Here is a 9,800-nt window from a genome sequence, read left to right on the forward strand (position 1 = left end):
CGACCCAACGAGAAATACATCTCGCGGACCCGCACTACTCAACCTCGTCCTATCTTATGTTTTTACTCGAGACTCGGGTAAAAAGTCTTTCCCACAAGGTTTGCAATCAGAGTATCCAAGTACCAAACCATAATCGAACCAATACGACAGATTCATATTAATATGACAATAGAGATAGTAAAAACAATAAAGAAAAGCCACATAGGTAAACAACAAAGGCACACAAACGACCTAACTAGGCTTGACTCACTTAGGGATGGGGTGTCCCCAACAGAGTCGCCATCTGTCGCACCTCAAAAAATGGGGATACGACTTTAAAGCGAAGCGCGATCGCACGCTCGCAATGATGGACTTAACAGAGTCGCCACCGAACTTTATTTATTCCTAAAAAGGAACGGGGAAATATCGATAAAACCTCTAAAAGAAAGGATAAGATATGGTCATCGCAACCAATATCAGGGTTCGAGAGTCGATTACGCAAGGGGAAGGTATCAACACCCCTCACGTCCGTTGTACTCAACGGGAACCATTAAGTTAGTTGTGTGCGTTAGTGTTAGTTGAAATGTTAGGCTTTTCGAATTATTAGGTGGGAAAGAAAGAAAGGATAAGAAGAGAATGTTTTTGGATTTTTGACGAAGGACTAAACCTAAGTTTTTTATTAGTGGGCCTGACAAGATTTAAAAATCCTGCTCCTACGTATCTCAAAAGAGAAATCAAGGCTTACGTAGTTCTGGGTTGAAAAATGTTTGTTTGTTGATCGATTTTAGCGAAAGCTATATTGTATTAATCGACAAAAACATTGTTTTACCCAAAACAGATGGGGAATAGACGCATACCACACATTGAAGGGATTTATAAATCTACATTCGGAAAATCGTCACTTATCTCGACTCAACAATCGTGGCCGAAACATTACCTTTTATTTATGAAAAAGGTTCTTTGATTAGTCGCACGGCGGCGAGAAAGAGTTTGATTGGTTGGATGTATTTTGAGTGATGGCGAGAGTTAAGATAGGCGAGGCATACGCCTTGAATCTTAATCTCAGGAGTGCACGGTATACACCATATTTCATTCCCATCTTTATTTGAAAAGTATTAAGGTAGGACTTACGTATTTTGAAGTTTGAAAGACGAGTATTTGTGACTTACAAGCTCTTACAGCTTGGGTCTAACACTCGGGACTACGTCTGGACATTCCACCCAGGCAGCCTGTTTCTTTCCAATATTGTTAAGAAAATAGTTCGAATATTTACGAGTGTTTTGGAGAGAAGACAAATATTTATGGCTTGCAAGCTCTTATAGCTTGAGCCTAATATTCGGGATTACGACTGGATATTCCCTCCAGGTAATCTTTTTCTTCCAACTTTATTAAGAAGATGGTTTGAGATATTTACAGGTGTTTTGGAGAGAAGACGAATATTCATGGCTTACAGGCTCTTACAGCTTGAGCCTAATATTCGGGATTATAACTGGATATTCCCTCCAGGATAATCTTTTTCTTCATGTTTTATTTAGAAAACGATTTGAATATTAGAGTGTTTAAGAGAAGACGAATATCAACGACTTGTAAGCTCTTACAGCTTGAGCCTAGTATTCGGGATTATAACTGGATATTCCCTCCAGGATAATCTTTTTCTTCACGTTTTATTTAGAAAACGATTTGAATAATAGAGTGTTTAAGAGAAGACGAATAATAACGGCTTGTAAGCTCTTACAGCTTGAGCATAATATTCAGGATTATAACTGGATATTCCCTCCAGGATAATCTTTTTCTTCAGGTTTAGTTTTAAAAAAGTTATTTGAATTGATTTGAATTGAGAATGGTTTGAAGAAATTGAAATTGATTAATGATTGAATGTGGAAGTGAAATTGAGTTGAAATGGTTGATGGTTTGACTTGAGAAAAGTGGTTTGACGTTGGATCAGATGTTTATTTTTTATTTCCTTTGAAAAGTGTTGATTTTATATTTAGGTTTTTATTATTATCGATTTAATTACAACTCTACCTAAATAAATAAATGAAAAATAAATAAATAAATAAATACACAATTACAAACAAATGGGTGTGAGATACACTTGACAATTGGGGAACATGATAAAAATAATAATAATAGAAAATAAATAATAAAAATAAAGATAAACACACAAAATAAATAAATAATAACAAAGTGAAAGAAAATAGATTACAAACACAAAGATAAAAATAAAGCCTATTTTTTTTAATTTCTTTGTCATTATATTGTTTATTTATTTTTAAAAGAAGAAACTAATATGTTTTGATAAATTCGAAAGAAAAAAAACCCAATCACCTTAAAAAGTTCTAAATAATAATAAAAAAATAATAATAATATATTTTTGTCGTTTTTCTTAAAGGTTGTCCTTTTTATTATTTTCATTATAGAAGTAATCAACATCTCTTTTAGGAAGTAGGAAGTGAGTGAATCACCAAAGTTTTTAAAAAAATATCAAAAGCTATTAAATAATCATTGACACATGGCAAGATATTGAATAAAATAAATGGGAAATAAATAAGAAATAAATATTAATCACAAGAACATAAGAAGAAAATTAAATTAAATTAAAGATTTTTTTGATTGACTCTTTTTATTTTTAAGAAAATCTCTAAACATTTAATTCAAATAAACATGGAAACAAATCAAAAGTTTTTTTTTTCTTTCTTAATCTCTCATTCCTTTTTTATAACAATATTTATCATCTTTATTATATTTATTTTATTATCATTTATTATATTTTATATAACTAAAAAAACAAAATAAAATAAGGAAAATGAAAAATAAATATTATAGTAATTACAAAATAAAAAGATAAAATATTTTTTTAAAAAATTTCTTTGTGGTTTTCCTTTTAAAAAGATAAACATATTATTATTATTATTATTACGAAAGAAAAAAAATTGGCTGACCCTTTTTAATATAATTTTTTTTTAATAATTTTTTTTTGATAAAATAAATCTAAGCAATCAAATAAATAAACATACTTAAATATAAAGATAAGGAAAATAAATACAAAAATCTCTCAGTTTAGATTTATTATTAAAAAAATATTAAAATCAATTATTGATCACAAAATCTATACTTATTATTATTTATTATTATTAAACATTTGCATATTTTTTATTTTATTTGGTTTTTCTTTTATGAAGTAAAATAAATGAGAAAATAAAAACAACAAAAGTTATATTATCATCTTTATTAGAAACCTAGTCTAAAATCTTTATTTGATTGAAATGAACAAATCTTTTTGAGTTGTTAAACCTCCTCTAATGATCTGACTAAATTAAATAACAACAAATAAAAAATTAAGGAATGGGCTAAAAAAAAAGCAAGGCCCAATCAAATATCACCAAGCACACGTGAATCTGGCCATGGAATAAATAAATAAAAATAAACCAGAACTCAGTGAATCAAGTCAAAACAGTACGGATTCTAACCCTCAACTCTCATCAGAAACCTCCTATTCAACCAAACACCAACAACATCTCAACGAGTTATACATCAGAAATTAACACAAATACATCAGAATAAAACATGAGGGAAATCACACAACTCTTCATAAACACCAGAATAGATCGATCGGAGATGAAGCAAAGAAAAAAGGTCATGGCAACAAACATCACAAGAATCGTGTGAAACCAACAAGCCATCAGAAATACAATATAAGGTTCTTATAGAAAAGAAACATCTTACCCCTTTAAAACCAAATGATTCAAGTAATGTTTCTCCTCTTTAAGCTTTAACAATGTGAATCTATCTCCTCTGGTTGTGGTAGCTTGCTGATTAATATATTTGTGGTTGAGTGATGTCGTGATTGCTCACTAGTTTGGTCCTTGGTGTGAATCTGGGATCTAACTTAAGATGTTTGTGACCTATTTGTTTTGATTGATCTCCTTGGGATTTTGTGTTTCTATCCCTGTTTTTTTCTCTCTTTTGGTATGTTAATGACCAGACCCTTTTAATGAATCCGGTTAAAAGATGATGGTGTGAGCTTTTGAAAACTTGTTGCAAAAAAACTCAGGTAGGTTGTCTGCCCTCTTTTTTCTTTTTTGGAATCTCCCTTCCCTTTTTGTATTATTATCCTGGTTTATATATCTTAAAAAAAGATTTTTGGCTATGTTGATATCCCTTATCCTTCTTTCAATTCGTCCCCCTTTTTAAGTTCAGAGATTCCTTGTGACATTCTTATTAAAAAGTTCTGGCATCCCTCTCAAGTGGTGATAGAAAAACAATTGCTTTTTCTCTTCTGATTCTTGGTTTGTGTTGTTACTACAAATGTGCTAACCTGCTTCTCTGCTATACAAAACAGGTTATGTCTACAGCAATAGAAATGCTGCAACCAAAAGTACCCACCTCAAAGCAATGCACATGAAGACAAAAATCCATCTTGCAGAAAAAATGAAGAGGGCCTACATCTCTTAATTCTTGTTGTTTTTATTTTTATTTTTTAATTAAAACAAATGATGTAAAAAAAATTACTACTTTTTTTTTTAATTTTAATGCAAAAACAACAATTTTATTTCTCCTTTTTTATATAAAAAATGGGACAAAATATTCTTATTTACCTAATTCAAATTGGTATAATAATAAATAAAATTAAAATTATCATAACTAATGACTTTCTTTCAATTCTTGGCTCAAATTTATTAATAACCAAACAAAAAATTTCTTGCTAGAACCTAAATAAAAATAGAACCAAATAGAACCTTTTTTTTGAAGTGCAAAGCCAAGACAAAAAACCTCACACCCCTCTAATCAATTAGAGGTAACCCTTCAACGAAAATCAACAAAACAAAACTCTAAATATCCATGCTAACAAGCACTCCATGATTCAAGACAAATGCCAAATATGGACATATATAATAGAAAAGTGTATGTATGAATGAATATGGTGTGTGATAAATGTATGAATGAATGAATGGTAGTGTGGTTCCTATTGATTACAATCAACTAAAAGCAGTCCTAATGAAAATTCATAAAAAGAAAATCCTAAGTAAATCAAACTACAGAAAAATTTAGGCGAAGTTCAAAACCAAAGCTGACGATGGACATGTAATGAATGGAAAAATTATATGAACTGGTCCAGTCAAACAAATCAAACAATGCAAATATTAATCCTAACTTATGTATGGAATAAAAGTTCTTATGATCAGATGAAATGATCATAAGGAAATGATACAGACGAATGAATGCAGATGAATTTGGTGGGGCAAAATTTTAGGGTATGACAAACGTATTTGAGTAAAAATGAGCCATTGCCATGCATGAAGGAGGCGTATATATTCATTGTTTCACACATGTTCAAAATGGAGAAAATCTTCACCATTCATTCTTGGCTTGAGATGTAAGCAAAACAACCTTCAAATCTTGACCCTTGGTTGTTCTTGAGTGGATTAATTATGGCCATGGGAGCTTAATTTGCATTTTTGCAATTGGAATGATAACTCACTAATCATGATTAGTAAATGGATAATGTGATTATCAGTGTTATTAGCAAGGAGTATAAGTAGAGAAACCCTGATCATAACTGCCATAACAACCATTTCAGATCTAGAATTGAAGAAACTCTCTCAAAATCTCTCTCTTCGAATTTGCATTTTCTTCCCACAAACCTCAAAGATTATTGCATAATCTTGATCCTCATGCTTCACTGATCAAGAATCATCCATCGTTTGGTGCAATTCTTCAAGAAATCAAGCAGTTCAAGTGCATTATCATGATGAACGGATTTGGAAATTGAGGCACATTCAAGAGGTTTCATCCATTCATTTTTGCATAAAGCTTTAAAGGAAGTTTATAGGAGTTGATCTGGAGCAGCTGAGCTCGTGAGATCGTGATTTCAGAGGTCTCCATTTCTAGGTGACTTCAATTTCACTCTCTCCTTTTGCTGATTTTAAGTTATAGAATTGTAGATCTTGATGCATAGGTCACGAGTATATGATTAGAATTGAGATTGAGTGAGAATTGAGGATGTAATTGTGACTGAAAGTTTGGATCTAGAAACTTATTGTCTTCGATTTGCAAAACCTAGGGAGAATTAGGAGAATCTAATAGGATATTTGGAATCAGCATTGAAAACTAAGTGGAATGGTGGTGGTCTGGTGAATTTCTGGAAATTTCATGGTGGCGCCGCCGTGGGAGCCACTGGAGGCTCGTCGGGGAAGACGATCGGAGCGGAGCTCCGGCGTCTGTGTTGTAATTAGGGTTTGATGAGTGGACGCCATGCGGCTTCGTGCGTGGGAGATTGATTGGATGATAGGTGTTTTGACCAAGGCCACGCGTGCATTGACTGCTGACTGGGCGATGACATCAATTAATGAAACGGTGCGTTTCATTGTTCAAGCGTGGAGCGTTGATTGCAAAAGCGCGCCAGATCCTGTGGCTTGTGTTTTTTCTGATTTAATTCAAATATTTCATTTCCCTCCATTTTCCATTTTATAATTCAATTATTTTGGTCATTTTGTTTAATTCATAAAAAATCCAAAAATTGTCCAATTGAGTCCCAATTTTTTTTCACAGTTTTGTATTAGTGTCTACTTTTTTATGGTGTTGAATTCAAGAATTTTTGATGTCTGGATTTTTATGTGGGAATTTTTGAATCAATATTGTGCCAAATTGATCTAGTGCATTCAATGTATTGTGAAATCCTCAATTTTGAGATTTTTGATCCAATTGTTTGCATACATGACATTCATACATGACATGAATTATTGGTCACTGGTTTGGATTTTTTCTCACCTGTTATCATCATTTTTGACACATAGAGAAAAATGTGACAATTTGTGTCACATTTTTGACATTGAATTGGTGCATTTTTGTTCACATAGCATTTGCATCATTCTGGACTTGATCTTTTGCATATTGAACATTCATGGAATAAGGAACTTATACAAAAAATCCCAAAGTCATTGCATGCATTTCTGATTTGATATGAATTTTCTAAATTGGAAGTTCATTTTGTGCATATTTTTGGTCATTACATTACATAAGCAAGTTGAGATACTTGATTATTGATTTGATGCTGGTCCTTTTGAGGACATTGGAGGGAGTGTTTGAATGTGTGATGTGCAAAAGGATGGGTCTTGGATTGATCATTTGGTTAGGTTTTGAGTCTTGTCTTTGTACTAGAGTTTTGACCCAATTTTAGGGTTTGTTCTTGGTCCATTCTTTGACTTGGTTTGGGGTCTTCTTTGTGGTGTGAGACTTTGCCTCTTTTACATTGGTTTGATCCCTGATTTGTGATTCAATTCATCTCATGCCATTGTTTGTTTATGCTTTGTTGTGTTGATTGAATGTACATAAACTAACTTTGTCTCTTATTTCAGGTTTGGATACTCATCATTGATGATTGGGTTTGTTCTCACCTTGTGAGATACAAATGCATTGAGTTCTGACCTATTTTTGTTTTGCAGGGTTTTAATTGATGTGGTGAGCTCATGAGCTTGTTTGAGTGCTATGGCACTTATGCACTGAATTGTGTAACTGTTAGAGGGTTTCACTGCTTGTCTTCTGGTTTTATGACTGAAGTACTAATTGTTTAGTCTTTGTACAGGTAACTTAGTTGCTTACTTGCTTTAGCTCTTGCTTGAGCATTGGATTGTGGTTGACACACCACTCAGGTAGTTAGCTTCTTACTTCATGTAGTCTGGAGTCCTGTCACCTTTTTGGCAGGCATTTTGTTGGCAAGTCCTCCTTCAGAGGCTCTGTTTGTGTTTGTTTAAAATTGTTCCCAAAGACCTCTAAGAAGAGGCATGTGTTATATTTGCAAAGACCTCCAAGAGTAGAGGCAATTGACGGATAAAAGGGATTAGTAACCAATCCCCCGTTATTCGGTGTGTCGTTCTTTATGCTCGCACTACGTGCTGATGCTTCTGAACATGTGCCCCAGATCTTTTGTCCAGAGTCCGTCAAGTGGAAAAGGATCCCACTTTCTGGATCCCCATGCTTTCTGTGTCATGAGCTCACCCTGACCAGGGTTAAGAGCTATGAGGTCTCATCCTCATTACCATTTTGATCTGCTCACCCTGACGTTCAATGTCAGTGGTTAAGAGCCCATTTGATTACCCATTACAGTTTGGCTTGTTTGTCGAGGTTGATATGACCCCTCTTGACTAAAGCCCACCCATTGTTTGAGACTCTTGTATGGATATAGGGTGTGATGTTTGTGTACTTGTGTTGGTGTGTTCATTTGCTTTCCTCTTCTCATCTCCTTTTCTGTAGGAGTCGTACGATTAACTTCTGAGGAAGTTGAACGTATGTGGAGTTTAGGCTTGAGTTGACTCGCATCCTGTGTGAGTTAAGTTCTTGTTAGAGACCTCAACTTTGGGATGTTGATTGCATGACAACTATTAGGCTCGAGTCTTAGTCTCCCTTTTAGTTTGTTATTTCCCCGGTCTCTGGTTAGGAGAGTGTTTTACCCCTGGTAAGGGGAACTACGTCGCCCTGATTCTCATACCAGATGAGATACGTAGGCAGGAGGTTGAGAGCAATCTCTCCGGGTATCTTTTTCTTCGTTTTCACATGTGTTCACCCTTATTCTCGACTCGTGTTTACCGTTTCGAGTCTTTGTTTCCGGCATTTGCTGACGTTGGTGTGAGTACCCGTTTGTTCAGCGTGTGTGTGTTTGGTATGTTCATACCTTGGGGAATTTCTTCCGTTATTAGTCGGGGTTCACTAGTTGGGGTTCACTTTGGTTACCTGTTATCCGTTCGGGGTTCACTAGTTGGGGTTCATCTTCGGGGTTCATTTGTGACGATTGTTATTCATTTGGGTTTCATCTCGGGGTTCATTTGTGATGAGTGTTGTTCATATTGGGGTTCATCTCGGGGTTCATTTGTGGTGACTGGTTATATATATCGGGATTTATTCTGGATATTTGGTTACGTTGTTGGGGTTCGTTCTGATAACCTTTCTCTTTGGTGTTCGCTGGTTAGCGTTTGTTATTGTTGGGAGTCGGGTGTAAGTCCATGTATTGGCATTCTGTTTCCTTTTTGTTATTGTTAGGAGTCGGGTGTAAGACCATGTATTGGCATTCTGTTTCCTTTTGGGTGTTTCTTTTGACGTCTCAGCATCCCTTTTTGGTGTCTTGTTTCAGCGTGCGTTAGCTGAGCTATGAGTGCTCTGATTCTCCTCTGGATAGAGAAGATACGTAGGCATAGGACGCGATGTCTTAGCGAGCATGTCTCCTTTTCCCGAACTACGTTGACTCTGATGTTTGTTTCTGACAAACTACGTAGGCCCAGGATGCGACATCCTGCCGAGTCCATTTCCTCCGTCTTCTTTCCCCTCCCCACCTGTTTATTGTTCCAGTTTGTGCAGTTTCTTTGAGCAGTTTATTAGCAGCAACCCTTTCCTTCTCTTTGAGCTATCTTTTGAGCGTGGATCCCGTCGAGTACGGCGGATGTGAGGGGTGCTAACACCTTCCCCTTGCGTAACCGACTCCCGTACCTTGTAATCTCTGGTCGTAAGACCGTTCCTTTCCCTTTCTTAGGTTAGTCTTGCGCTCCCTTTCCGTCATAGAATGAATAGCGTCGGTGGCGGCTCTGTGTTTTCCCCGCCGGTTATTTTTCGCGTTGTGACAGCCAAGGATAAACTCTAAGGGGAAATATAGGATTTATATCTATCATTTACTGTGTAGAAGACCGCAAAGAGGAGAAAATCCGTCATCGGTTAAACTGAACATATCAAGGATAAACTCTCTAGGGAATAAAAGTAAGGATTACAACTACCATTTTAATGGGTAGAAAACCAAAAAGGGAGAATATCTGTCACCGGTTAGGATGAACATA

This window comes from Lathyrus oleraceus, chromosome 2 (genome assembly GCF_024323335.1).
Source record: "Lathyrus oleraceus cultivar Zhongwan6 chromosome 2, CAAS_Psat_ZW6_1.0, whole genome shotgun sequence".
NCBI lineage: Eukaryota > Viridiplantae > Streptophyta > Magnoliopsida > Fabales > Fabaceae > Lathyrus > Lathyrus oleraceus.